The following is a 27856-nucleotide window of genomic DNA, read 5'->3' as shown; positions in this document are numbered from 1 at the left end:
ATCCATTCCAAGATCAAACTAACCCTTCACTCCTGCAAAGCCCCCCATGTTTCTTTCATCCATGTACTTATCTAAGCGTTTCTTAAATGTTGCTAACATATCTGCTTCCACCACCAACCCTGGCAATGTGTTCTACCCACTGTGTAAAAAGAAATCTACTTCTGATATCCCTGCCTAGAATTTTCCCCATTCCTTAAAATTATGCCCCCTTGTATGAACTGCCAGCAGAAATGGTGGATGAGGGTTCGATTTCAAAATTTAAGAGAAATTTGTTTAAGTACATGGATGGCGGGGTTATGGAGTGCTATAGACCAGACAGAATAATAGTTTAGCACAGACTAGATGGGCTGAAGGGCTCTACGACCCTACTCCAAGATCAAACTAACCCTTCCATCGCCTTCCCATTTTCTCCATCTGTGTGCTTATCTAAGAATCTCTTAAATGTCCAAATGCTCAATTTGGCCATAAATTGCTTTGTGATGTCCTGAAAAGGACGAGATGGTTACTGTAAGAATGGTACTGTCTCTTGCTTTGGGTGAAGTCCCCATGTTTGAAAGTTAAGAGCAATGGTTTGCTTTTGTCTTTGATGCAGCCAGTGCATCTGCATATATTATGAGGAAAGGTTGAGTGAGCTCAGGCTTTTCTCTCTGGAGTGAAGGAGAATGAGAGGTGACTTGATAGAGGAGTACAAGATGATATGAGGCATAGATCAGGTCAATAACCAGAGACTTTTTCACAAGGTGGAAATGGCTAATATGAGGGGGTGTGATTTTCAGGTGACTGGAGGAACGTAAAGGGTGGATGTCAGAGGTAACCCTTGTTACATATTCTGGTGAGTGCATAGAAGACCCTGCTAGGGGTGGTGGTAGAGGTAAATGCATTTCTGTCATTTAAGAAGCTCTTAGATAAGCAGATGGATGATAGAAAAATGGAGGGCAGGGAGGGAAGGGATTGATCTTAGAGTAGATTAAAGGGCTATCAGAGCATTCTGAGCTGAAGGGCCTACACTGAGCTGTAGTGTTCTATTTTTAAGGTTCAGGGTGCATTTATTATCAAAGTATGTGTGTATTATACAACCCTGGGGTTTGTCTTCTCCTGACTGGCATGAAACAAAGAAAATTATGGAAGCCATTCAAAGAAAAACATCTACCTTCTCTGTCTGTCCATACACACACACCAAGAACGTCACCCCCCCAAGCTAAAATAAAACAAATCGTGTAAACAGTAACAAGAACATCAAATGTGCAAAAAAATACAAATCATGCAAACGGCAACAGGAAAGGATTGGCAAAAACACAGAATATAAAAACATAAAACTGAAAGAGTCCTATTGAAGAGTAAACACGAGGAAATCTGCAGATGCTGGAAATTCAAACAACAACACACACAAAATGCTGGTGGAACACAGCAGGCCAGGCAGCATCTATAGGGAGAAGCGCTGTCGAAGTTTCAGGCTGAGACCCTTCGTCAGGTCAGGACTCACCTGAAACGTCGACAGCGCTTCTCCCTATAGATGCTGCCTGGCCTGCTGTGTTCTACCAGCATTTTGTGAGAGTCCTATTGAACTACAGTCCAATCCATAAATTGCAAACCCAGAACTTCAGTACAATCCTCTGACACAGGAACATTTTGCTGTTCTATCACCTCAGATGGTTCAGAAATTTTTGGTTTTGCAAAAAGCAGCCTCTTAAAAATGTTCTTGGAATAATTCTATAGATTTGATCCAACAGATTTGACCCTGCAGATTTCAATTTTATAGATTGAATTATTCATATTGCTTAGAAATGCTGTTGAAACCAAGTGATTTTCCCCCCCTCCCAATGACCGTGAGTGAGATTAGAATCAGGAACCCTGTTTAGCCAGTGACCTGTGGAAAGTAATGCAACCACTTTTAATTAAAGCTTTCTTATCTTTCAGCTTCAGGAGTCTGAATAGATTGCCAAAGCCCTCATTTTTCTCCTAATCTGAGTTAATACACTGTTATTTATAAGATTAGGCAGTCATGCATGGCTATTCTCGTGTGTCTTACATTCTATTAAACATCTGTTTCTTGTTCCTGTATTTCTGTCTAAAGAGAAATGAAACGTAATCACATGTGCCTGTAAATTAGCAAATGGGGGGGGTGAGGTGTAGGTTTTGTTCAGAAATCAACCATGGTCTGGACTAATGACTAAACATCTATTTCACAATTGAAGATAAGATAAATGACCCAACTGTACAGAATGTCACTCTTCTACTCTGACATGAAATTAATTTGCTGAGTGTTACAATAAAGAACTCAAGTAAAAGGCAAAAAATTGAGAGGTTCGAGTCCATCTTAACAGGGAGCAACATACACCCGGTGAGCACGTTATTCGGTACCTCCTCTACCTAATAAGGTAGCCATTGAGTATATGTTCTGCTGCTGTAGCCCATCTAGTTCCAGGTTCAACCTGTTGTGCATTCTGAAATGCTCTTCTGCACCCTACTATTGTAATGTGTGGAGACTGTTGTATATTAAAATCCCAGGAGATCTGCAGTTTGTGAGATACTTAAAACACCCCATCAGACACCATCTATCACTCCATGGTTGAATTCACTTCGATCACATTTCTTCCCCAATCTGATGCTTGCTCTGAACAACTGAACCTCTTGACCATGTCTGTGTGCTTTTATGCATTGAGTTGTTGCCACACGACTGGCTGATTAGATGTTTGCATTAGCGAGCAGACGTGCAGAGGTATCTAATAAAGTGGCCATAGAGTTCAAAGTAAATTTATTATCAAAGTGTGTCACCATGTACTACCTTGAGAAGGGAGCATGGCCTGGATGATAGGATCCTTGATAATGCATGCTGCTATCTTGTGGAACTGCTCCTTGTCAACGTGCTCAATAGTGGGGAGGGAATTCCTGTGACGGACTTGGCAGCATCCATAACTTTCTGTCGGCTTTTCTGATCCTGGGAACTGGTGTTTCCATACCAGACAGTGATGCAACCAGTCAGGATGCTCTCCACTCTGCTCCATAGAAATCTGTCAAAGTTTTAGATTATGTAAATAGTACATGGTTTGGTGTCTTCCTGCAAACCTCCTCCATGCAAGTAACAGGCAATGCGCTTTGCTGTTGGTAGTTTGCCCAGGAGGGGATTTGGTGCAATGTCAAATGAGGACGCAGTTTGGAAAAGCCTGACAAAGAGTGATCTGCACTTTTGGGAATTGCATATTAGTGTATGCATGCACATGAATCCTGGGCTGGATGGAACACCAATGGAAAGCTAGCAGACTCTATGCCAAGTTTTTTTTATCATCTGGACTCTCCGATTAATAAGCAGCTCATAATGGTGGCTGATGGTTAGTACTCAAATACGCAGCTCTACCCATTTTCTATTTAATGTCACATTCAAAGTGGTGTTCTGGCTTTGTTTCAATCTCAGAATTAGAATTAGTTTCATTAAATTATATTATGTATAATTTGTTGTTTTGCAGCAGCACTACAGTGCAAAGACATAAAATTACAAAAAAATAGAATAAATAATTCAAAAAAAATGAGGCTCATGGACTATTCAGAGAAGAAAAAAGCTGTTCCTGGATTGTTGGAATGTGGGTCTTCAGGCTCCTGTACCTCCTCCCTGACAACACTTGGGGAGAGGGTGGCATGTTCTTGATGGTGAGAGTCCTGAATGATGGATGCTGCCCTCCTGAGGCCCTGTGGCCTAAGGTCTTTCTCAGTGGAGTTGGGTGGGTGGGGTGGCCTGTGTCCATGTTGGTACTGGCTGATTGTACAACCCTCTGTAGTCTCTTATGATCTTCTGCATTGGAGCCTCCATGCCAGGCTCCGACGCAGTCAGTCAGAATGCTCTCCTCTGTACATCTATAGAGATTCGTAAGAGTGCTTGGTGACTCTCCTCAAGCTCTCAATAAATCAAACCCTCGTGACCTTGTTCTCCTCTGTCCCCTCAGGGGATGAAGCGAGGAGATAACAGGTGAAAGAGTTAAAGAGCTGAAGAAGAAGGAATCTGATAGGAGAGGACAGTGGACCATGGAATAAACCACAGACCTTTATTCTATGGAATTTAACTTCTGGTATCAATTCCCATCTACTCCCCCCCCCCCTTTGTTTTTCTTCATTCTTATGGCCCTCACACCTTTTTTCTTCCCATTCCCAACCTCATGACCTGCCCATTACCTCCCTCTGCTTACCCACCTCCTTTCCTTTATTCCATGGTTGACTGTCCTATAATATTGTTTCTTCTTCAGCCCTTTACCTCTTCCACCTATCCTGCCCCTTTTATCCCTTCCCTTCATCTTATTCTGGCTTCTGCCCCATCTTTTCCAGTCCTGATGAAAGGTCTCTGCCTATTTATTCCTCTCCATAGATGCTACCTGACTTGGTAAGATCCCCCAGCGTTTTGCGTGTGTTGCTCAAGATTTCCAGCATCTGCAGAATCTCTTGTATCTCTTGTTCAAATACACTAACAGGAATTGAAATCACAATATGTTCTAAATGTTTGTAGAATTGTCCCATGCTCTGTCTTTCTAAAAGAAATACAGGAGCATTAATAAACAACACTGTTTGTCTGTCCTTGACACAAGAGATTCTTCAGCTGGTGTAAGCCCTGATGAAGGGTCTCAGCCTGAAAAGTCAACTCTTTATTCCCTTCCCTAGATGCTGCCTGACCAGCTGAGTTCCTCCAACATTTTGTGTATGCCTTTCTATCCTTGAAATCTGTTTTTAGGCACTATAGTTTCAAATAATAGGATTGTCTCTCTGAAATGTTCATCTCAGTGTTATAATAACGGTGGCAGCGTGGCAAATTAATTTGTATTGGAATTAATCTTTGGGCCTGTTCTCAAGTGGATACTTCTCATTTGTATCTACTGTGGAGGAGGTCAAGGAAGGTTAAGGAATACAGGAAAGAGAACTGTCCTGAAACATACTGACATTACATTGGATTACAGGGTGGCACAGCAGCATAGCAGTTAACATAATGCTTTACAGTACCAGCGAATGAGGTTCAATTCCCACCCCTGTCTGTAAGGAGTTTGTACATTCTAGCCGTGACTGCGCAGGTTTCTTCCGGGTGCTCGGGTTTCCTCCCACATTTCACAAGGGTTAAGGTTAGTAATTTGTGGGCTTGCTATGTTAGCACCGGAAAAATGGCGACACTTGCAGCTGCCTCAAGCACGTATTCGTACTCTGATGCAGTATTACTCATTGTATGTTTCACTGTGCATGTGACAAATGGAGCTAATCTTTGAAATGAACAGTTGACTTTTCAGGCTGAGACCCATCATCAGGACTGGAAAGGAGGAGGGCAAAAGCTTGACTAAAAACGTAGAGAGATGGGGAGGAGCATGTTGGCAGGTGATTCGTTGGGCTGCAGTCACCATGAGAAGTCATTCATTGGTGAGGGTGCGCAAGGAGTCGAGAGCTCGGTGTCTTTTGGAACTTTTTGATGTGCTGCAATGATTGTGATCTCTTAGGCACTCTGCAGAGGCCAAGTGTAAATGGAACAGCCATTGTGAGAGTGGGTCAATGTTAGAGTGGTCAGGGTTCAGCTCAAAAGGCTTAGGTGACAACAGGTGCAAGCTGGAACTTAAGCTTGAGAAGTTAGAGGTATAATAAGTGTAGACTTTTTATACCTCTAATAATGGTAGTTCAGGCAGTGAAATGCTCTTCATGTGATATATGGGATTTCAGGACTCCTGGCAGTCTCCCTGATGATGACTGTAGGGTTGGAAGATGTAGAATCCTTGTGGGAAGAGTTAAGAAACTACAAGGGTAAAAAAAATCCCAATGGGAGTTATATACAGTACAAGCCTCTGAGCAGTAGCTGGGGTGTGGGATTTAAATTGCAATAGGAGATACAAAAGGTATGTAATTAGGACAATGTTACAAAAGTCATGGGAGACTTCAATAAGCAGATAGATTGGGAAAATCAGGTTGGTACTGGATCCCAAGAGAGGGAATTTATAGAATGCCTAAGAGATTACTTTTTGGAGCACCTTGTGGTTGAGCCCCCCAGGGGAAAGAAAATTCTGAATTGGGTATTGTATAATGAACCAGATTTGATTAGAGAGTTTAAGGTAAAAGAACTCTCAGGAGACATTGATCAAATTGTGATAGCATTCAGCCTGCAGTTTGAGAGGGAGAAGATAAAGTCAGAAGAATCAGTATTACAGTATAGGGAATTAAATGCTCATGAGAGAGGAGCTGGCCAAAGTTGATTGATAGGAACACTAGCAGGGATGATGGCAGAGCAGCAACTGCTGGAATTTCTGGGAGCAATTTGAAAGGCACAGGAAATATATGTGTTCTAAAAATGAAGATGTATTCTGAGGATGACACAACTGTGGCTGGCAGGGGAGGTCAAAGACAGCATAAAAGCAAAACAAAGGAGATACAATATAACAAAAATTAGTGTGGAAGGAAGAAGATTGGGAAGTTTTAAAAAACCAACAGAAGGCAACTAAGAAGCAATAAGTAAAGAAAAGATGAAATATGAAGGTAAGCTAGCCAATAATATAAAATAGGACACAATTTTTTCCAGGTATATAAAGAATAAAAGAGAGTCGAGAGTGGATATCGGACTGCTGGAAAATGATACTGGAGAGGTAGTAATGGGGACTAAGTATTTTGCACCACTCTTCATTGTGGAAGACACTAACAGTATGCCAGAAATTTTAGAGCATCTGGGGGCAGAAGTTGCTATTACTAAGAAGAAGCTGCTTGGGAAGCTGATAGATATGAAGGCAGATAAGTCACCTGAACCAGAATGACTACATCCCAGGGCTCTGAAAGAGGTAGCTGAAGAGATTGTGGAGGCATTAATAATGATCTTTCAAGGATTACTAGATTTTGGAATGGTTCCAGAGGCAGGAAAATTGCAAATATCACACTACTCTATAAGAAGGAAGGGAGACAGAGGCAAGTAAATAATAAGCCAGTTAGTGTGACTTCCGTGCTTGGGAAAATGTTGGAGTCCTGTATTAAGGATGAGGTTTTGGTGTATCTGGAGGCACATGATAAAACAGGCCAAAGTCAACATGATTTCCTAATGGGGGAATCTTGTCTGACTAATCTGCTGGAATTCTTTGAGGAGATAACAAGCAGAGTAGACAAAGAGTAATCAGTGGATGTTGTTTACTTGGATTTTTAGAAAGCTTTTGACAACGTGCAGCACAGGAGGCTACTTAACAAGATAAGAGCCCATGGTATTACAGGAAAGATACTAACATGGATAGAAGATTGGCTGATTGGTAAGAGGCAAAAAGTGGGTATAAAGGGTGCTTATTCTGATTGGCTGCTAGTAGTGTTCCGCAGCTTTCCACTTCTTTTCACGTTATATGTCAATGAATTGGTTAATTGAATTGATGGCTTTGTTGCCAAGTTTGCAGATGATAGGAAGATAGGTGGAGGGGCAGGTAGTGTTGTGGAGATTGGGAAAATGGTCAAGGAAGTGGTAGATGAAATATAGTGTATGGGAAGTGTATGCTCATGCTCTTTGGTAGACAAAATAAAGGCACAGACTATTTTATAAACTGGGAGAAAATTCAAAAAATCAGAGATGCAAAGAGACGTGGGAGTCCTTGTACAGGGTTCAATGGAGCTGGTTGAGTTTGCAACGTTCTGCAGCTTCTTCCGATCCTGTGCAGTGGCCCCTCCATACCAGAAGGTGATGCGTCTGGTTAGAATTGCTCGACAAGATACATCTGTGGGAATTTGTGAGAGTCTTTGGCGGCATACCAACTATCCCCAAACTGTGAATGAAATATAGCCACTGGCGTGCCTTCTTTGTAATTGCATCAAAATGTTGGGCTCGGGATAGATCTTCAAAGATGGTGACACCCAAGAACTTGGAACTGCTGACCCCTCACCAAGGACAATCAATTTCTTGGTCTTACTGATGTTGGTTTTAAAGAATTGATTGTGGACTTCAGGAAGGGGAACCGGCCAAACAGGAATAATATCTGCCTATGCATTGGAACCACACCTTAGTATGGGAAACTACCCTCTGACCTACAGTAGGAGTGCCTTAGCAACCGGCAAGCACAAAGACTCTAGAGATTTAGGAATGTGCTGAGCTAACATGTCCCAGCAACTGCCTTCAAACCTTAGGCTTCTTCTTCATCATTTTAGCTGCAACCTTCCTCCTCACCACACTTAGCTGATCTGCCCGTCATCAGGCAAGTTACAAACCACTGTTCCGCCACATGTGAAGAAGATTTTGTGTCAAGCTACAATCTATACCAGAGCTAGAAGAAGACAGAGACAAAGTGAAAGCACACACATACAAAATGCCGGAGGAACTCAGCAGGTGAGGTGCCGAGCTGAGCCTACAAGTCCTGCCAGTTCTCATAAACACAAGAGATTCTTCAGGCACTGGAAATCCAGAGCAACACAAGGAAAATGCTGGAGGAAGTCAGGAGGTCAGGCAACACCTATGGGGAAGGATAAAGAGTCGACATTTTGGACCAAATACAGTGTTGGGAAGTGTATGGTCGTGCACTTTGGAAGAAGAAATGAAAGGGTTGACTTTTTTCTAAATGGAGAGAAAATATAAAAAAACTGAGATTGAAAGGGACTTGGGACTCATTCTGCAGGGTTCCCTAAAGGCTAATTTACAGGTTGAGTCTGTGCTGAGGAAGGCAAATGCAACGTTAGTGTTCATTTCACAAGGACTAGAACATAAAAGCAAGAATGTAATGTTGAAACATTATGAAGTCTGGTGAAGCCTCACTTGGAGTATTATGAGCAGGTTTGGGCCCCTTATCTTAGAAAGGATGTCCTGAAACTGGAGAGGGTTCAAAGGAGGTTCACAAAAATGATTCCAGGATTGAATGGCTTGTCATATGGAGAGTGTTTAGTGACTCTGGGCCTGCATTCGCTGGAATTCAGAAGAATGAAGGGTGATCTCATTGAAACCTATCAAATGGTGAAAGGCCTTGACAGAGAGGATGTTTCCAATGGTGGGAGAATCCAGACCAGAGGACACTGCCTCAGAACAGAGAGGTGTCCTTTTAGAACTGAGATGAGGAGGAATTTCTTTACCAGAGGGTGGTGAATCTGTGGAATACTTTGCCCAGGCAGTTGTGAAGGCCACATCTTTATGTATATTTAAGGCAGAGGTTGATAAGATTCTTGATTGGTCATGCTATGAAGGGATACGTGGAGAAGGCTGGAGATTGGGATTGAGAGGAAAATTGGATCAGCCTGATAAAATGATGGGGCAAACTTGATGGGCCAACTGGCCTACTTCTGCTCCTATATCTTATGGTCTTGTGGTCTTATAAGACAACAGTAGACTTTGACGACTACCTCCAATGTATCCAAAATGCCTTTGTCAAGGCAAATAAGGCCCTGGGTCTTGTTGTAAATATAATAAAGACATTGGTCCTGTTATCAGTCAGCCATTTATCCCGCCCTCCATAAAGTTTGATGATATCACCCTGGAAAATGTAAGCCACTTTCCCTACCTTGGCACCATTCTCTCCTCAAAAGCGGACATCGACTGAGAAATCAACACCTGCCTGAGTAGGGCTAGTGGAGCCTATGCAAGATTGAAGAAAAGGGTCTTTGAAGACCACAACCTACAGGCCCCGACAAAACTTATAGTCTATAGAGCAGTCACCCTTCCTACATAATGTATGAAGCTGAATCATAGACCACCTACAGTAGGCACCTGAAACCTTGGCGCCTGATACCATCAAAAATCCTTACGAATGGCTTTGCGAATCAGCTGGGCAGATAGCCGCACTAACCCCAGTGTACTGGAGAAGGCCAACATGAACAGCATCTCCACCGCAATAAAGCAACACCAACTCTAATGGATACGTCATGTCATTGGATGCCTAGCTCACGGCTCCCCAAGTTGAAGGAAGGTCAGTGAACCCTTGGTGGGCAAACAAAAAACTTCGATGTCAGCTTGAAGGAATCGAGCCTGAAGGAAACACCCTTTCAGTATCTGGTAGGTTTCAATGAGATCTCCCCTCATCTAACTGAACTCCAGCAAGTAAATGCACAGAGACATCAAATGTTCCTCATCTGTTAAGTCTTTCATTCCTGGATTGATCTTAATCTCCTCTGGACCTTCTCTGGAACAAGCACATCCTTCCTTAGATCCGAGGTCCAAAATTGCTCATTTGCATTCCCAGACAGCCATTTTGATGGTTCCTCGTTAAACATTGCATCAAGTTAAACATCTGAGAGGATATTACACAGGGTCTTGTCTTCATGCACTCATCCAATTTTGCCTGATGCTCCTTGCCACTATTTACCTCAGCTTGAGGGAGTGAGGTGAGTTCCACATGCTCACTGCTCTTTGGATGAAGAAGTTTCTGGTGAGTTCCGTTTTGGGGGTATACCGGTTACTTTATTGAAGGTTCTTAATACAAAACAAAGAAAAATTTTATTTTAATCTTGATTATACTTGACGTTATGCAAATTACTTAAAAATCGCTCAGAAACAAATCGCACTGCATGCATATCTAAATATGCAAATGACCTGTTTTAATTATCATACCTCAAAGCATTAATCCAGCAGAATTCTGAGGCATTCACCCAGAGATGCGAGTTTGAACCCCATCACAGAGCTGGAGAATTTAAATTCAAGTAGTGAAATAAAACCAAAATTTAAACTTGTCTCATTAAGAATGAATATAAAACTACCAGACTGCTGAAAAAGAAAAGGCTAGTTCACTGCTCAATGCACCCTGCCCTCGGGCTGGCAGTCACACTTCAATTATTGTAGTAGTGTACCTCTGCGGGGGGGGGGGGGGGGGCACATGAGTGGCAATGGTGTTATTGGCTTTAAGAAAAGTCATTGAATACGTAACACATTGTAAAAGTGAAAGCCCATTGCTCAGTTCATTCTTGTCAATTTTTAAAATTATGAATAAAGTTTAATTTTTCTTATCAATTTAACCTCGTTGCAGACAGTGGATTTGCCAATAGAGTATGGAGAAGGATGCAAGGGTCCTTCTGGCGCATTGCAGGGTGCAGAGGGCTGCACTGAAGCTTGGAGTATTGATATAAAGTCTTTGTGAGGAAGGACCACAGACGAGCTCCTTCTTCTACCGCATGCGGAGGGGCTGAGTCAGGTGGGGAAGCCCGTTGAATGTTGAAATTGTGTATTACTCCAGGGAGCGACATGAATGACATGCTATGACATATTGTTTAGAACAGAGAACGTAGAGCAGTACAGCTCAGTACAGGCCCTTTGGTCTGCAGTGTTGGGCTGACCTTTTTAACTAGTCCGTTATCAGTCTAATTCCTCTCTCCCATGTAGACCCCATTTTTCTTTCACCTGTCTAAGTCTCTGAAATATCGCTAACATATCTGCCCTTACAACCAACAGCAGTAGCATGTTCCATTCACCTGCCACTGTCTGTGTAAAAAACCTACCTCTGACATTCCTCCACACCTTCCTCCAATCACATTATGGTTTGAAAAAAAGTAAGCTGACATTACTGAATGTATTGATCATGACTGTAAATAGTTTTCCTCTGTTTACAGACAGACAGACAGACATACTTTATTGATCCCGAGGGAAATTGGGTTCGTTACTGCCGCACCAACCAAGAATAGTGAAGAAATATAGCAATATAAAACCATAAATAATTAAATAAAAATAAGTTAATCATGCCAAGTGGAAATAAGTCCAGGACCAGCCTATTGGCTCAGGGTGTCTGACACTCCGAGGGAGGAGTTGTAAAGTTTGATGGCCACAGGTAGGAATGACTTCCTATGACGCTCAGTGTTGCATCTCGGTGGAATGAATCTCTGGCTGAATGTACTCCTGTGCCTAACCAGTACATTACGGAGTGGATGGGAGACATTGTCCAAGATGGCATGCAACTTGGACAGCATCCTCTTTTCAGACACCACCGTCAGAGAGTCCAGTTCCACTCCCACAACATCACTGGCCTTAACGAATGAGTTTGTTGATTCTGTTGGTGTCTGCTACCCTCAGCCTGCTGCCCCAGCACACAACAGCAAACATGATAGCACTGGCCACCACAGACTCGTAGAACATCCTCAGCATCGTCCAGCAGATGGTAAAGGACCTCAGTCTCCTCAGGAAATAGAGACGGCTCTGACCCTTCTTGTAGACAGCCTCAGTGTTCTTTGACCAGTCCAGTTTATTGTCCATTCGTATCCCCAGGTATTTGTAATCCTCCACTATGTCTACACTGACCCCTTCGATGGAAACAGGGGTCACCGGTGCCTTAGCCCTCCTCAGGTCCACCACCAGCTCCTTAGTCTTTTTCACATTAAGCTGCAGATGATTCTGCTCACACCATGTGACATATTATTTTATATGTATTTTTATTATATATAAAAAATCTTTGTGACTTCAGGTTTACTAATGTGGTTGGCATTTGGCTTTCCTTGTTTCGTGGTAATTCAGGGTGAACAATAATACATATTGGTTTAGCTAGTAACGCTCACATCCTAGAAATACATAGTTATTTTTATACACAGCCTTTATTGTTCATGTTGTTTGCTTTCAATCTATAACACTTTTTCCTGTCTTAAAATTGTGCTTCCTTCATGTGAGTGACATTTCCTGATCCGAAAAGCTGACTAATACCTTGGTTTCTAGGTGTCAACATTTATGGGAAGTTCTTGGCCATTTTTCCATGGAAAAGTTCTGGTGAGGCTGGAGAGCTGGAGAGAAAAATGCTGTGCTTTCAAACATCGACCACTCATGCTAGCTTTAATGCGGAGGGGGTTGCTCAGGAGGTCAAGCTGATATGCTGTAGTGATTGTTGAATATCATGAAAAGTTTTGATAGAGTAAGTGAGCTGAAAGGTTGGGGAGCAGAGAACACAGAACAAAGGTAAACAAACCGGAATTGACACGTGGAACAGAAAAAGCTACAGAAATTGGTGGATGCTGCCCAGTCCATCACAGGCAAAACCCTCCCCACCATTGAGCACATTTACAGAGGACTGGCACAAGAAAGCGCCGTCCATTATCATGGACCCCCACCACCCAGGCCACGCTCTCACACCATCAGGCTCCTGAACCAGTAAGGATAATTTCATTCACTGGTATTCTGAACTGATTCTATGACTTACACACTCACTTTCAAGGACTCTTTACAATTCTTGTTCTCAGCAATATTTTTATTTGCCCAGTTTGTCGTCTTTTGCAAGTTGGTTGTTTGTCCATCTTTGTTTGTGTGCAGTTTTACATTGATATTGTTGTGCTTCTGTGTACTACAGTGACTGCAAAAGGAAATGAATTTCTGGGTAGTATATGATGACAAACATGTCCTCCGATAATAAATTTACTTTGAACTTTGAAGTCACTTGCTCTGCTAGTCCTGTTTGCTCATATTTCATCCTTGAAGTTTAGAAGGATGAGTTTCAAAAATGTATAAAGATCTCAAGGGGCTTTGGCAGGAGAGATATTGAAATGATTTCACCAGCTGAACTGTTATGAACAAGTTATGAACTGTTATGAACAATAGCTGCATAATTAGAGGGTCAGTCACTTAAAAGTGTGTTGCGCAGAACTTTCTTCTCTCAGATGGAGGAGAACCTCTGGAATTCTCTCCCTTGAGGGTGGTGGGCTACGCCATTTATCTAGAAACAGATAAATATTTGAAAGACTGGGGAATAGGGGGTTTTGGGGAGCTGGCACAGAAGATAATTTGAAGCCATCATCATATTGAATGGTGGAGCTAGAGGGGCTGAGTGGCCTACTCCTACTCCTATTTTCATGTGTTCTTGCATTCAGCAGAGTATCAGGCTAATTCTGCAACTCATCTTCTCAGTATTGTTTGTTTATTTACCCAGTTTGTCTTCTTATCCACGTTGGTTGCTTGTCAGCCAGTCTTTTCCTGACTTCATCTTCCTTCCCTTTCAGTCCTGAAGGAGGGTCTCAGCCCGGAACATCAACTGTTCATACTGCTTGACCTGCTGAGTCACTCCATCAGTCTGTGTGTTGACAGCCTTTGTCTGTGGTTTTTCATCGACTCTATTTTATTTCTTTGTTCTTCTGTGAATGTCTGCAATAAATGAACCTGAGGGTAGTATATAGTGACATATATGTACTTTGAATGTGAACTTTGCTGCTGTGCTCATTCACTGGAGCAGGACCTGGACTACAACTTTCTGACTCAAAGACAAGATTTGCATCTCCCAAGCCGCAGGTGATGGTGATGTCATGAGAAATGTTGATGAGTGAAGCTTTGATGACATTTATGAGAGCTGGTGGTAATATTCATGTTTTTTGCATGAATCTGCCTCAGCCATCGATAAACATCGGTGCCAAATGTTACAGGAAATCTCAGTATTGTTTTGCTGAGCATGTGAGCAGTCAAAAAGAAATACAGACTTTTCTTCCTGTCTTTTCTTCCAAAACAATTATAACAATCCAGTCCCAGAAAGGAGTTTAATAAAATATTTGAATATATTAAAATTGTCAACCAATGTGTGATATGATTCACTTTGGAAGATCAACATGGAGGCAAAGTACAAGGTCAAAGAGAGGACTCTCAGCAGTGTGGAGGAACAGAGGGATCTCGGGACCTATGCCCATAGATCCCTCAAAGTTGCTGTGTAAGTTGATAGAGTGGGGAAGGTGGCGTATAGTGTGTTAGTTAGGGGATTGAGTTCAAGGGCCTTGAGATAATGTCACAGCTTTATAAAATCCTGCTTCGACCACACTTGGAGTATTGTGTTCACTTCTGGTCAGCTCGCTAGAGGAAGGATGTGGAAGCTTTAGAGAAGGTGCAGAGGGGATTCTGTCTGGATTAGAGAGCGTGTCCTGTGAGGACGTTGAGCGAGCAAGGGCTTTTCTCTTTGGTGTGAAGGAGAGTGAGAGGTGACTTGACAGAGCTGTAGAAGATGATAAGAGGCTTAAATAGAATGGGCAGCCAGAGACGTCTTTCCCAGAGTGGCAATGGCTAATACAGGAGGGCATATTGGAAAAAAGTACAGGGGGAGATTTCAGAGGTAGGCTTTTACGTAGAGTGGTAAGTGCATGGAACACCTTGCCAGAGATGGTGAAAAGAGGCAAATACATTAGGGGCATTTAAGAATCTCTTAGACAGGATGAAAGGAAAATGGAGGGCTATGTGGGAGGGAGGTGCTGGATTGATCTTGGACTAGGTTAAAAGATGGGCACGGCACTGGGACGTCGCAGTAATGTAGTGGTCAGTGTGACGCTATTACCATTCAGGGCAATGGAGTTCGAAGTTCAATTCTGATGCCATCTGTAAGAGGTTTGTATGCCTTTACTGTGAGCGAGTAGGTTTCCTCCCACTGTCCAAAGGTGTACCCATTAGTAGGATAATTGGACATTGGAAATTGTCCTGTGATTAGGCTAGGGATAAATAATTGGGTTACTGGGAGGTGCGACTGATTGGCCGGGAATGACTTGTTTTGTACTGTACCTTTAAATAAATAAGTAATTAAAATAAATAAATATTGTGGGCCAAAGGGCCTGTCCTGTGCTGTTCAGTTCCATGTTCTATAAAATGCAGAGAAGTTCTGATCAGGACCTTCATCAGAACCTGATTCTATTCTGACTATCGACTTCTCTCTGAAAAGTGTTTCTGTTTGTACGGATGCTGCCTGACCTGCTGAGTGTTTCCAGCCTTTTTTATTTTGAAATTTGGCAGAGGGTCCTTTCAGAAAGCTAAGATTAACAATGCACCCATTGGAGTTAAGTCTAGGAAATGGCTCCTGAAGAAGGAGTCGTTATCTGGGAGTGGTTGAGTGTTCAAATTGAGCTTATTGGTAACTGATACACATGCTTGTGATGTGATAATGAGTTTTGTACCATCACTCTATGATAGGTTATACAAAGAGGAGTCTGATCGTTGTTGATACTTTGCATGTGAAGACTACTTCCACTGCACCTGCCTAACCCACATCCTCTCACAGCTAGATGGTTCATTAACAACATGGGAATCACCACAGAAACCAGCCTCTTCTCCATGGCTTCTGTACGTATATACTTCTCGCTGTCTTGGTAAAACTGCCAGCCTAATCAAAGTCTCCACCTACCACTGACATTCTTTCTCCCCTCCCTAATGAGCAGAAGACACATAACCCTGAAAGCATGTACCAACGGGCTCAAGGATAATTTCTATCCTGCCATTTTCAGACTTTAAAATGGACCTTTTGTAAGATCAGATGGACTCTCAGCCTCAAAATCTATCCTGTTATGACCTTTCAGTTTACTGATTGCTTGAACTGCACTCTTTCCTGTGGCTTTTACACTTTATTCTGCATTGTTATTGTTTTACTTTGATCTACCTCAATGCACTGTGTAATTATCGCCAGTATGCAGCACAAGATTATCAAAGTTGTTTGGTTTGTGTAACAATACCAAAACCACCTGAAAAGTTACCTTTCTAGCTACACACCCTCCTGACTTGAAAATACATCCCAGATCCTTCACCGTCACTGGGCCAGAAACCTGGAGCTCCTGCCTTCACAGCATTGGAGGTAATTGCACACCTCAAAGACAGTGGCAGTTTGAGAAGGCTGCTCACCACTATCTTCTCAGGAATATCTAGGTATAGCTCAGCTGCAAACCCATGTCCCTTGAATGAATAAGATTAAAATTGGGGATTGTTGATATTTGCTCATTGGCTACATGGATCAGATGCTGCATCATTTTGTCCAGATGCATAATTTCACAATCCTAGAATCACGAGGGACTGTTGGAATATGGAGCACAACATATACTGTTGAAGGAACTCTGTGAGTCAGGCAGCATCTGTAAAGGGAAATGGACTGTTAGCATTTCAGATTGAGACCTTTCATCCAGACTGAAAGAATAGACAGGAGAAGAGGAGGTATCCAGGGCAGGCCCTACCATCGGAAAGCCTGAAGATGGACAATTAATGTTTTAGGAACAGTTTCTTCCCTTCCACCGCCAGATTTCCGAACAGCCCAGGTACACTACCTCACTATTTTGCTCTTTTTTTCATTAATTATTTTTTATATTTCTTATTGTAAGTTATAGTAAAATTTTATGTACTACACTTACTGCTGCAACAAAGCAACAAATTTCATGACTTATGTCACCTGGAAGGACTGTTTGGGGCCCTGAATGGTAGTGAGGGAGGAGGTGTAGGGCAGATATGATACCTGTTCCGCTTGCAAGGGTAAGTACCAGGAGGGAGATCAGTGGGGAGGATGAATGGACAAGGGAGTCATGTAGGGAGTTATCCCGGTGGAAGCAGAAAGTGGGGAGGGAGGGAAAGATGTGCTTGGTAGTGGGTGGGGAGGATGCAGTGAAGGCAGACGTGTGAAATGGAAGAGATGCAGGGTGAGGACAACCATGATGGTGGAGGAAGGAAAGCCCCTTTCTTTGAAGAAGGAGGTAATCTCATTAGCTCTGGAATGAAAAGCCTCAGCCTGAGAGCAGACACAGCAAAGATGGAGGAACTGAGAGAAGGATGGAAGTTGGAATAATATTACTGTCTTGTTCTTAGTTCTTGACTCCCCAACCCTGGGAAGAAGGCTGAGCTCTACCTATGTTCACCATAGACCTCTATCAGAGCCTGTATAACATCGTGGGTGGTGGGGTGTAGATGCATTTCCACCAAAGGGGGTGTAAGGTGCTCCTTCCCTCTGCTAGCCTGTAGGTCAACCTTGGGCAAGGTGTAGCACCTGCTTCGCCCCCTGATCAGGGTCATGTAAAGCCATGGGAGCGGGTGGTGGATGGTCGTATGAGCAGCTGGTGCAGGTCACAAGTCCTGTTTATGTGACCACTGATGCCAGGCAGACAATCACTGAAGAGAAGTGATAATGACCGGGGTCACCCGTCTTGTAAAGACACTGTACAGAAGGTATCAATGGTCACCTTCTGTAGATAAGTTTGCCAAGAACAATCGTGGTCATGGAAAGACCATGATCACCCATGTCATGCAACATGACACATAACGAATGAATGACATATTCTCAGCACTCCAGTGAAAAATGTCCCAACCTGCTCAGTCATAATTCATTCCCTCGAGCCCTGACTAATCCTCATAAATCTCCTCTGCATTATTTCCAGCTTAATGGAATCTTTCCTATAGAGTGACCAGTTACAAAAAATGGTGGACACAGTCCAATCCATCACAGGCAAAGCCCTCCCCAGCATCGAGCACATCTACAAGAAAGCCTCATCCATCATCGCGGACCTCCACCATCTACACAACGTTCTCTTCTTGTTGCTGCCATGGGGCAGGAGTTACAGGAGCCTTCCGTCCCACACCGCCAGGTTCAGGAAGAGTTGTTGTCCTTCAACCATCAAGCTCCTAAATCAGCATGGATAACTTCACTCACCTCAACTCTGAGCTGATCCACAACCCCCAGACTCATTTCCAAGGAGGGTTTACTACTCATGTCCTCAGTTGTCGGCATCCACGTGTCTCCGGAGACAATTGTGTGAAACTCTTCTTGATGGTTCTTGGGGTTGTAGACTTGGGGCTCTTTGCACATTCTGGAGTGGCTGTCCAGCCCCACTCCAGAGCGGCGGTTTCTTTCACAGCGGCTGCAGGTGACGGAGGAAGCTGCTCCATGTGGTGTGGCTCTGGCCTTTCTTCTGGCTCTCTTGTTGATGAGCATGTTGGTCCTTGCTATCTCAGCACTTTGCACACTGCTTCTGACTGCGGTGCTCCACGCTGTCCGGTCTTCAGCTGCTTCCTCCCACGTGTTGAGGTCGAAGTCTGCCAGCTTCACGTCGCGCTCGCAGACATCCCTGAGGCGGTGGCACGGTCCTCCTTGTGGGCGGTAACCCTCACTCAGCTCGCCTTGCAGCATGTCCTTGGGAATGTGTCCCTGGTCAATCCGTCTGACCTGGCCCAAACGCCTGAGCTGTGTGTGCACGCTGGAGGCCCCAGCCCACTGCAGAACCTCAGCGTTGGTGATTCTGTCCTGCCAGGAGATGTGCCTGAGGCAGCGTGGCTGGAATGAGTTTAGCCTCATCCCTTGGCTGATGTATGCCGTCCAAGCCTTGCTGCTGTAGAGCAGGCTGCTGAGCACACATTCCTGGTACACACACAGCTACGTCTTCTTTGTCAGCTGTATGTTGTTGAACACTTTCTTGTTCAGTCTGGCCATGACTGCTGCAACTGTGGCAATCCTGCTGCTCACCTCTGCTTATTTAGTTAATTAAATCTTGAATTATTATTATAATCATTACCAACATCTATTTATTTAATTATTATTATTTTGAAAGATTATTATTGTCATTATCATTATTTATTATTTTTAAAAGTGTACATAGCTTGTCTTCATTTGCACACTGATTGTCAGTGTTTGCTTGTGTGTAGTTTTTCAGGGATTCTATTGTATTTCTCTGTTTTACTGTGAATGCCTGCAAGAAATTGAATCTCAAGGTATTGTTGACATATATGTAATTTGATAATAAGTTTACTTTGGACTTTGAACTTTGAAATAGTCTCAATGTGGATTCGCCAACACCCTGTACAGCTGCAACATAATATTCCAACTCGTATATTCATAAATGCCAAAAGCACAGAAGCACAGCGGCATTGAGTCTTGCCGAAGGGTTTCAGCCCTAAATGTTGACTGTACTCTTTTCCATAGCTGCTGCCTGGCCTGCTGAGTTCCTCCAGCATTTTGTGTGTGTTGCTTGGATTTCCAGCATCTGCAGATTTTCTCTTGTTTGTGTAGCGTTGGGCTTGTGTCAGCGACACGGGTTCAATTCCTGCTGGCGTCTGTAAGGAGTTTGTACGTTCCCCCTGTGACCACATGCGATTTTTCCATGTGCTCCAGTTTCCTTCCACATTCCAAAGACGTACGGTCAGGGTTAGGGTTAGTGAGTTGTGGGCATCCTACACTGGCACTGGAAGCATGGCAACATTTGCAGGCTGTCGCCAGCGCATTCTCGGACTGTGTTTGACATTGATGCATAGTGACACATTTCACTCTATGTTTCGACATGTAAGTGATAAATCCAGCCAATCTCTTTTTAACATTAATGATGTTTACATCAATGATCACAAATTTACTGTCAAGAGTGTGAAGCTTAACTCTGAACCTATGCTGCTCCCGGTTCTAATAACAATAACGGAGGAGTTAAGTTGAAGAGATGTGCAATAAAAAAACAAAAGCAATTATGCTGTCAACACAGAATTTACTACTAATCCTTGGGTGATTGAGTATCAGAGGCTTTGAGTGTGCTACCTAGTTACAGGAATTCTTATTGCACTATGGCAGCTGGGAATTTAAATTGATTTATCTGAAGAAACTGGGATTTTTAAAAAAAGCTTTTATCTTTAAAACCCTTGCCTCTTACTATAAGCCTATGTCCTTTTGTTTTTGAAACTCCTACCATGTTCATGGGGATTAAAATGATAAGGTAGTGCAATTCAATTACAACACCAGCAACCTGGGTCCAATTCCCATTGCTGTTTGTAAGGAGTTTGTACGTTCTCGTGTCCGCAAGGGTTTCCTCCCAGTACCCTGGTTTCCTCCCAGATTCAAAAGACATATGGATTGGTTGATTGTGGTCACATGACTGTAATTGGGTGACTAGAGTTCATTGGGCTGCAAGGGCTCTGTTGCTGTGCCGTATCTCCAAATAATTTTTAAAAAATCCTGGAACACTCTCCCCCAAAAAATAAATTTACAAGGATGTTGTCAGAACTGGGGTGTTTGAGTTAAAAGGAGGGATTGGATAAATAGGGCCTTTTTGTCTGGCAGCAAAGGAGGCTGAAGGGTGACCTAACAGGGGTTTATAAATTTCTGAGAAGTACAGATAAAGTGGTTTGTTACCACCTGTTTCTAATGCTAGTCAAGTTTGAAGCTGGAGGATGCAGGTTTAAAGTCAGAAAGGAAAGATTTAAGGAGGACCAGAGAGGCAAGTTTTTCACACAGAGGGTGATGGGTATGTTATAGAATCATAGAGTCATAGAGCAATACAGCACAGCAACAGGCCATTTGGTCCATCTAGTCAGTGCCAAACTGTTATTCTGCCTACTCCAGTCGACCCACAACTGGATCATAGCCCTCCCTACCCTCTCACCCACGTACTCATCCAAACTTCTCTTAAATGTTGCAATCAAACCTATTCAACCATTCCCTGTAACTCAGGTCCTCAGTTCTCAGCAGCTTACTTGTAAATTTTCTTTTTTTTAATTGATACCTTTTCTATAGGTAGGTGACCAAAACTGCAGACAATGCTCCTCACAACATCTTATACAATTTCACCATAGCATCCCAATGCTTGTTCTCGGTATTCTGATTCACAAAGGCCAATATGCCCAATACTGTCCTTGTGATGGTATTCACTTTCCAGAGTCCAAGAGGCTTATTGCTGACCTCAGCTTTCTGGCACAACAGCATGGCCTTTCCAAAGGGTCAGGGTTGTTGGTGACAAAGTTAAACTTCTAATCAATATTCCTTACTCAGCTAATTGTTGTAAGCAAGTAACCAGTAAGGTTTTGTAGGCCCATGTTTAATCGATGCAAGACAATGGGGTTACGTTAACTGGCATCAAACCAAACCATCCTGGTAAGCTACAAACACAAAAGATTCTGCAGATGCTGGAAATCCAGAGCAACTCACACAAAATTCTGGAGGAACTCAGCTGGTCAGGCAAAATCTATGAAGAGGAATATTTTGGGTCAACATCCTTCATTGGGATTGGAAAGGATGGGGGAAGAAGCCAGAATAAGTACATGGGGACAGGGGAAGGAAATAGAAGGTGATAGATGAAGCTAGGTGGGTGGAGGAGGGGGATGAAGTAAGAAGCTGGGAAGTGATAGGTGGGAAATGTAAAGGGCTGGAGAAAAAGGAATCTAATTGGAGAGTGGACCACGGGAGAAAGGGAAGGAGAGGAGGCACCAGAGGGAGATGATGGGTAGGTGAGGAGAAGAGTAAGATGGGGCCAGAGTGGGGAAATGAAGAAAAGGGGAACAAGAGAAGGAAAATCACTGGAAGTTCCATAAATTTATGTATTGGGTTGGAGGCTACTCAGATGGAATATGAGATGTTTCTCCTCCAACTTGATAGTGGCCTTACTGTGGCAGAAGGGGAGGCCATGGACCAATATGTTGGAATGGGAATGGGGATTAGAATTAAAATGGTTGGCCATTGGGAAATCCTGCTCTTTGCTGATGGAGCAAAGGTACTTGACAACGTGGCTCCCCAGTTTCCATCAGGTCTCACCAATGTAGAGGAGGAAGCATAGGGAGCACCAGATACAACCCTGGCAGATTCCCAGGTGCAGTATTGCCTCACCTGGAAGGTCTGTTTAGGGTCCTGAATGGAGGTGATAGAGGAGGTAAATGATCAGGTGTAGCCCACATGCAGAGATAAATGGTAGGAGGAAGATTAGTGGGGAGGGATGAACAGACAAGGGAATTACGGGGTGGAGTGATCCCTGCAGAAAAATGGAGAGTTGGGGAAGCGGAGGTAAGGATGTATTTGGTGGTAGGGTCCCTTTGAAGATGGTGGAAATTGTGGAGAATGAGATGCTGGAAGCGGAAGCTCATGGGGTGGTAGGGAAGGCCAAGTGAGGACTAGCTAAGTTATTTGCACCATTCTGAGTGAGTTCGGGGAAGTTTACAGTTAGACTGATTTTGTCACTTAGCGAATCAAACAAAGTAACAGGTAGAGTTGATCAATCAGTAGCTGGGATATCTGGGTTCTCAGAGAGTCAGCCCTCACAGCAACCCAGCACCAGTGCATCTTTTTGACCCTATCTGCCATGCCACTTTCAAGGAATTATGGACCTTTTGTTCTACCACACTCCTCAGTGCTCTACCGTTCATTGCGCAAGTCCTACTTTGTGTGTCCTCCTAAAGTGCAACTTCTCACACTTGTCTGCATTAAATTCCATCTGCCATTTTTCCGCCTATTTTTCCAGCTGCTCCATATCTCACTACAAGCTTTGATAGCCTCCCTCATATTCCACTACATCCCCAGTCTTGGTGGCATGGTTGTGTAGTGGTCACTGCAATGGTTAGCGGTGGGAATCGAACCCTGATTGGTAATCGTTGGCACTGTAAAGTGATGGCACTAATTATCTATAGGGAAGTGCAGAGTTGTAGATATAATTGGACTAGTTAACACCGCATTATCGTGTAAAGTAACATCATGAAGGATTCCACTCACTCTGCTCATGGATTGTTTGTCCCACTTCCAGCAAGGGGGAGGCTTTGTAGCATCGACACCAGGACCACCAGGCTCAAACACAGTTACTTTCCCCAAGCAGTAAGGCTGATTAACTCCTCCACCCACTAACTCAACCTTCCACACCCCCAACCACCACTACTTTTTTATTTCCTGCAGTCACCTTATGTACATACAATCAGTCTATATATATATAAGCCATGTTATGCATTTATATTTACTGCATTTTTTTTATTATTGTGTTCTTTATCTTATTGTGTTTATTTTGCATTGCATCAGATCCAGAGTAACAATTATTTTCTTCTTCTTTACACTTGTGTACTGGAAATGACATTAAACAATCTTAATTCTTGAATTGAATGGTGAAGTGGTTTGAGGCATTGAGGAACCTGCTGCTGCTCCCAATTCCTCCCTGTGACTAATATGCGAGATGTTTTAAATCATTACTAACTTCAAAGGTTTCACCTCCATTTGGCCAGAGGCCATATTGCTTGTGGTTAAAATGAGACGTAAATCATATACATCTGGCAATGTTTGGATGATGAAAAAATTCAACTGCTGATTAGAAAATCGAAGGCCTTGAAATATTTTAATATGTTAATAATTCTACATAATTACAAGGTGTGTTGGTACGTGCCAAGACGTGTTCAGCCATTATCCTTGTGTTTGTGAACCAGGAGGCCTTTTGGTCTGGATTGCAACCCAGTTTTAAAATCCTCACCCTGGTTTTCAAACCCAGTTGTCCCTCTGGAATCTTCTCCAGCCTTGTATCCCATCGAGATCTCTGATCTCTTCTAGCCCTGGATGTTTGTGCATCCCTGAATTTAATCACTCCCCCAGCAGTTGTGATTCAGTTACCAATGCTCTGATCTGTGGGGTTCCTTCACTAAAATCTTCCATTTCACCCTAAGCCTCTCCACTCCTCTCCTCCATTAAGCCTTTTTTTAAAACCATAGTTCATAAGACATAGAGGCAGAATTAGGCCATTCAGCCCATAGAGCCTTCTCCTGCTAATTTATTATCCTTCTCAGCCCCATTCTCTTGCCTTCTCTCCTTACTAATCAATAGCCTATCAACTTCCACTTTAAATTTACCCAATCATTGAGCTTCCACAGCCATCTGTGGTAATAAATTCTGCAGATTTACCACCCTCTAGCTAAGGAAATTCCTCCTTATCTCTATTCTAAAGGTAGGTCCTTGTATTCTGACACTGTGTCCTCTGGTCCTAGACTTCTCAACTATACAAAACATCCTCACCAGGTCCAGTCTATCCAGACCCGCCAATATTTGGTAAGACCTACCTCTTTAAGTAAGTGGAGACACAAGAGGCTAGAACCAGGAGCTCTGTGAGTTAGGCAGCAACCGTGAAGGTGCAGTAGAGGATCGCGGAATAGCTCTGTATTAATGGAATAGAGAACAAGAGGGGTGGGGGTGGAGATGGTCTTGTAGCAGAGAGGTAAAAGAGGTTTCTGCAGGGTTGGTACTAGACAGGGATAGCTGGAACTGGTTCAAGACAACTCAAAGTGGACAGCCAGAGAGCTTTTCCCAGTGCAAAAGGCTAATATAACGGGCACTACTTTACGGCCTGTGGAGGAAGGTATAGGGGGCGATGTCAGAGGTACTGTAGGTTTTTTTACACACACACAATGGTAAGTGCTGCCGGAGATGGTGGTCTCATTAGGGGCATTTAAGAAACTCTTAGACAGGCACAGAGCACATGGATGATAGAGAAATGGAGGGCCATATGGGAGGAAAGGGTTAGATTGATCTTAGAGTAGGTTAAAACACAAGATCATGGGCCAAAGGGCCTGTACTGTGCTGTAACGTTCTATGTTGTAAACACAGATTAGAGGAACAGTACCTAACTGACAGGTTATTCTGCTTGGGCCACCTCGAATCTGATGGCATCATTGGCAAATTCTCAAACTTCTGGTAACCGTTCCCCTGTCCCATTTCCCCTCTTTTACCTTCCCTTCTCTCCTTCCTGATCCACACAACCTCCATTGTCCTCTTTCCCTGCCCTTACTCTCTCCATCTTCCCATCACCTAGACATTCCAGCTGCAGATTCCCCTCCCCACCTCCCTCCCTTTACTCTGTGCTCCTCCATCCTCTCCTCAGATTCCCTTGGTCACTTCCCAGCTTCTCTCATTGTTCCCACTCTTTCCCCCCAAAGGCCTATCATTCCCTCACCCGGTTACACCCATCAGCCTCCACCTCTTTATACTGATTATCTCCTCTGCCTCTTGCAGTCCAGATGCAGGGTGTTGGACTGGCCATTTCCCTCCATAGATACTGTCTGACCCATTGAGTTTCTTCACTGCCTTTGTGTGTTGCCCTCCATTTTACTTTCATTCATTTTGCCCTAACCTGGCAATAAAGGAGGCTATCTTGGTTTGGGAATGGGAACTGGAGTTAAATGGCTGGATACTGGGAGATCCGACTGGCAAGGTGGGTGGAGTGAGAGTGTTTGGCAAAGTGGTCCCCAAGTCTGTGTGGCCTCCCCAGCGTGAAGGAAGCTGCATGAAGTGTACTGAATGCAATAAATAAGACTGAGGTATTCACTTGTGCAAGAGCAATCCCATGCTCGGATACCAGCCCAGCAACTATCCCATGCTCGGATACCAGTCTAGCAACTATCCCATAAACTCCAGAGTGGAGTTATCATTGCATATGGAAGGTAAAGAAGGAACTGAACACAGCTCTTGTAGCACATGATGCGCTGAAGCTTAACATAACAAAAGGCTCTCCTCACTCTAGGTAGTCACTGCTGCTGTGGGGTAGAGACAAAGGGAACAACATTTTGGATCAAGGCCCTTCATCAGGACCGGAAAGGAAGAGGGAAGAAGCCCGAATAAAAAGATTGGGGGAGCAAGGAAGGAGTGCAACCTGGAAGGTGATAGATGAAGCCAGGTGAAGGGAGAAGTAGGTGGATAGGAGTATGTTTCTGTAAGAAGGAGAGTCTGGGAAATGGGGCACAGCCTCAGAATTATGAAGTTTCCCTTTACAATTGAGATGACACAGATTTCTTAAGGTAATGGATGATTAATCTGTGGTATTTTGTTGCCACAGGTTATGGTGGAGGGTGTCATTGGTCTATGTATATATAGGTTCTTGATTGGTAAGGAGCTTGAGGTTTATAAGGAGAATGAGGTTGGAAAACTTATCAGCCATGATTGAATGGTGGAGCAGACTAGATGAGCCAAATGGCCTAATTTTACTCCTACATATATCTTATGGGCTTATGGGAGAAAAGAAGATGAGAGTTAGTTTAAGAATAATGGAAACCTTGGATTTGGAATATTCGCTCCAGGACAGGTGACACCTCGTTGATATCAGCTTCCAGTAAGGAATTTGTACTGAAGGTAAATGCCAGACCCCGTGAGAATTCTATCCATCTACAGAGGGAAGCGGGCAGTCAACGTTTCAGCATTGTAGAACCTTCATCAGGGCTTGACCCAAAGCATTGACCGTCCAAATCCGTCTACAGATGCCGTGTGACCCAATGAGTCGTAGAGTGACTTGGCATGGGAGCAGGCCCTTGGGCCCAACTTGTTCAAGCTGCTAATCCCCTTTCCTCACATTTGGCCTATTTCCCTCAAAACTGTCCTGATGCATGTATTTATCCAAATGACTTTTAAATGTTCTTATAGCAGCCGTGACTACTTTCCCTGACAGCTTGTTCCTCCGGAAAGTTTGTTTATTGTTCCTTAAACAACCAATCCTCTGCACTCCTTGTTGCTCAATGTTAAATTCCATTTCACTACATCAAAGGCATTTGTTGTATAAACTTTATAAGTAATCTCCCATGTTTACGTGTTAGGGCAAACGTCAAGTGTAGGTACATCTGGCTTCATCTATCACCTTCCAGGTTGCACTCCTTGCTTCCTGTGCCCAGAAGTGACTCATTTTAAGACTCACCTTAATCATTCCTAATGTGAAACTATGGAATTAAGGAATAGCTTACTCTAACCTTTTAAATTGCTCTATGGAATCGGGAAAGAACTTACAAGGAGAGGGTGGGGAGTGGGACTTGCTAAGTTGCTTTTCTGTAAAGCATGAATGGACTAGATGGGCCAAGTGGCTTTCTTCCTTGCTGTGAGCATTTTGTGAATATATTTTATTCTTATGAAGAGCTCTAGATGCTGTTGTTCAGTGGGTGGAATGCTCACCTCTGACTCATGTTATTTACTGCTTTACTGCATTAGAGGGAGTGCTACTTTGTCCTTCAAAGATGATGGTAAAGCAATGGTCCATCCTCCTGGAAGCAACTTTCCCTCCATAGAGTCTGTCTACACTCCTCACTGCCTTGGTAAAGAAGCCAGCAATCAAAGACCTCGTCCACCCCGGACATTTCATCTTCTCCTTTCTCCCACTGGGCCGAAGATACAGAAGCCCGAAAGCACTTACCATCTGCCTCATGGACAGTATCCATCCCACTTCTATCAAACTCTTGAACAGACCTCCTGTATGATGAGATGGACTCTTGACCTCGTAATCTACCTCATTATGATCTTGCACTTATTGTTCACCTACACTTTATTCTGTATTATTATTATTTTACCTTGTTCTCCCTCAATATCCTGTTTTAATTGTGTTTAATAACAAAGGTCAAAGTAAACTTATTACCAAAGTACATGAATGTCACCACATACTAGCCTGAAATTCACAGCACATACAAAGGAATACAATCGATGAAAACCTACACATAAAGACTAACAAGTAACCATTGTGCAAAAGAAGACAAACTGTGAAAGTAGAA

The sequence above is a fragment of the Hemitrygon akajei genome, chromosome 10 (assembly GCF_048418815.1).
Source record: "Hemitrygon akajei chromosome 10, sHemAka1.3, whole genome shotgun sequence".
NCBI classification, from domain to species: Eukaryota; Metazoa; Chordata; class Chondrichthyes; order Myliobatiformes; family Dasyatidae; genus Hemitrygon; species Hemitrygon akajei.
The sequence above is the reverse complement of the archived record's forward strand: the minus strand, read 5'-3'. Positions refer to the sequence as shown.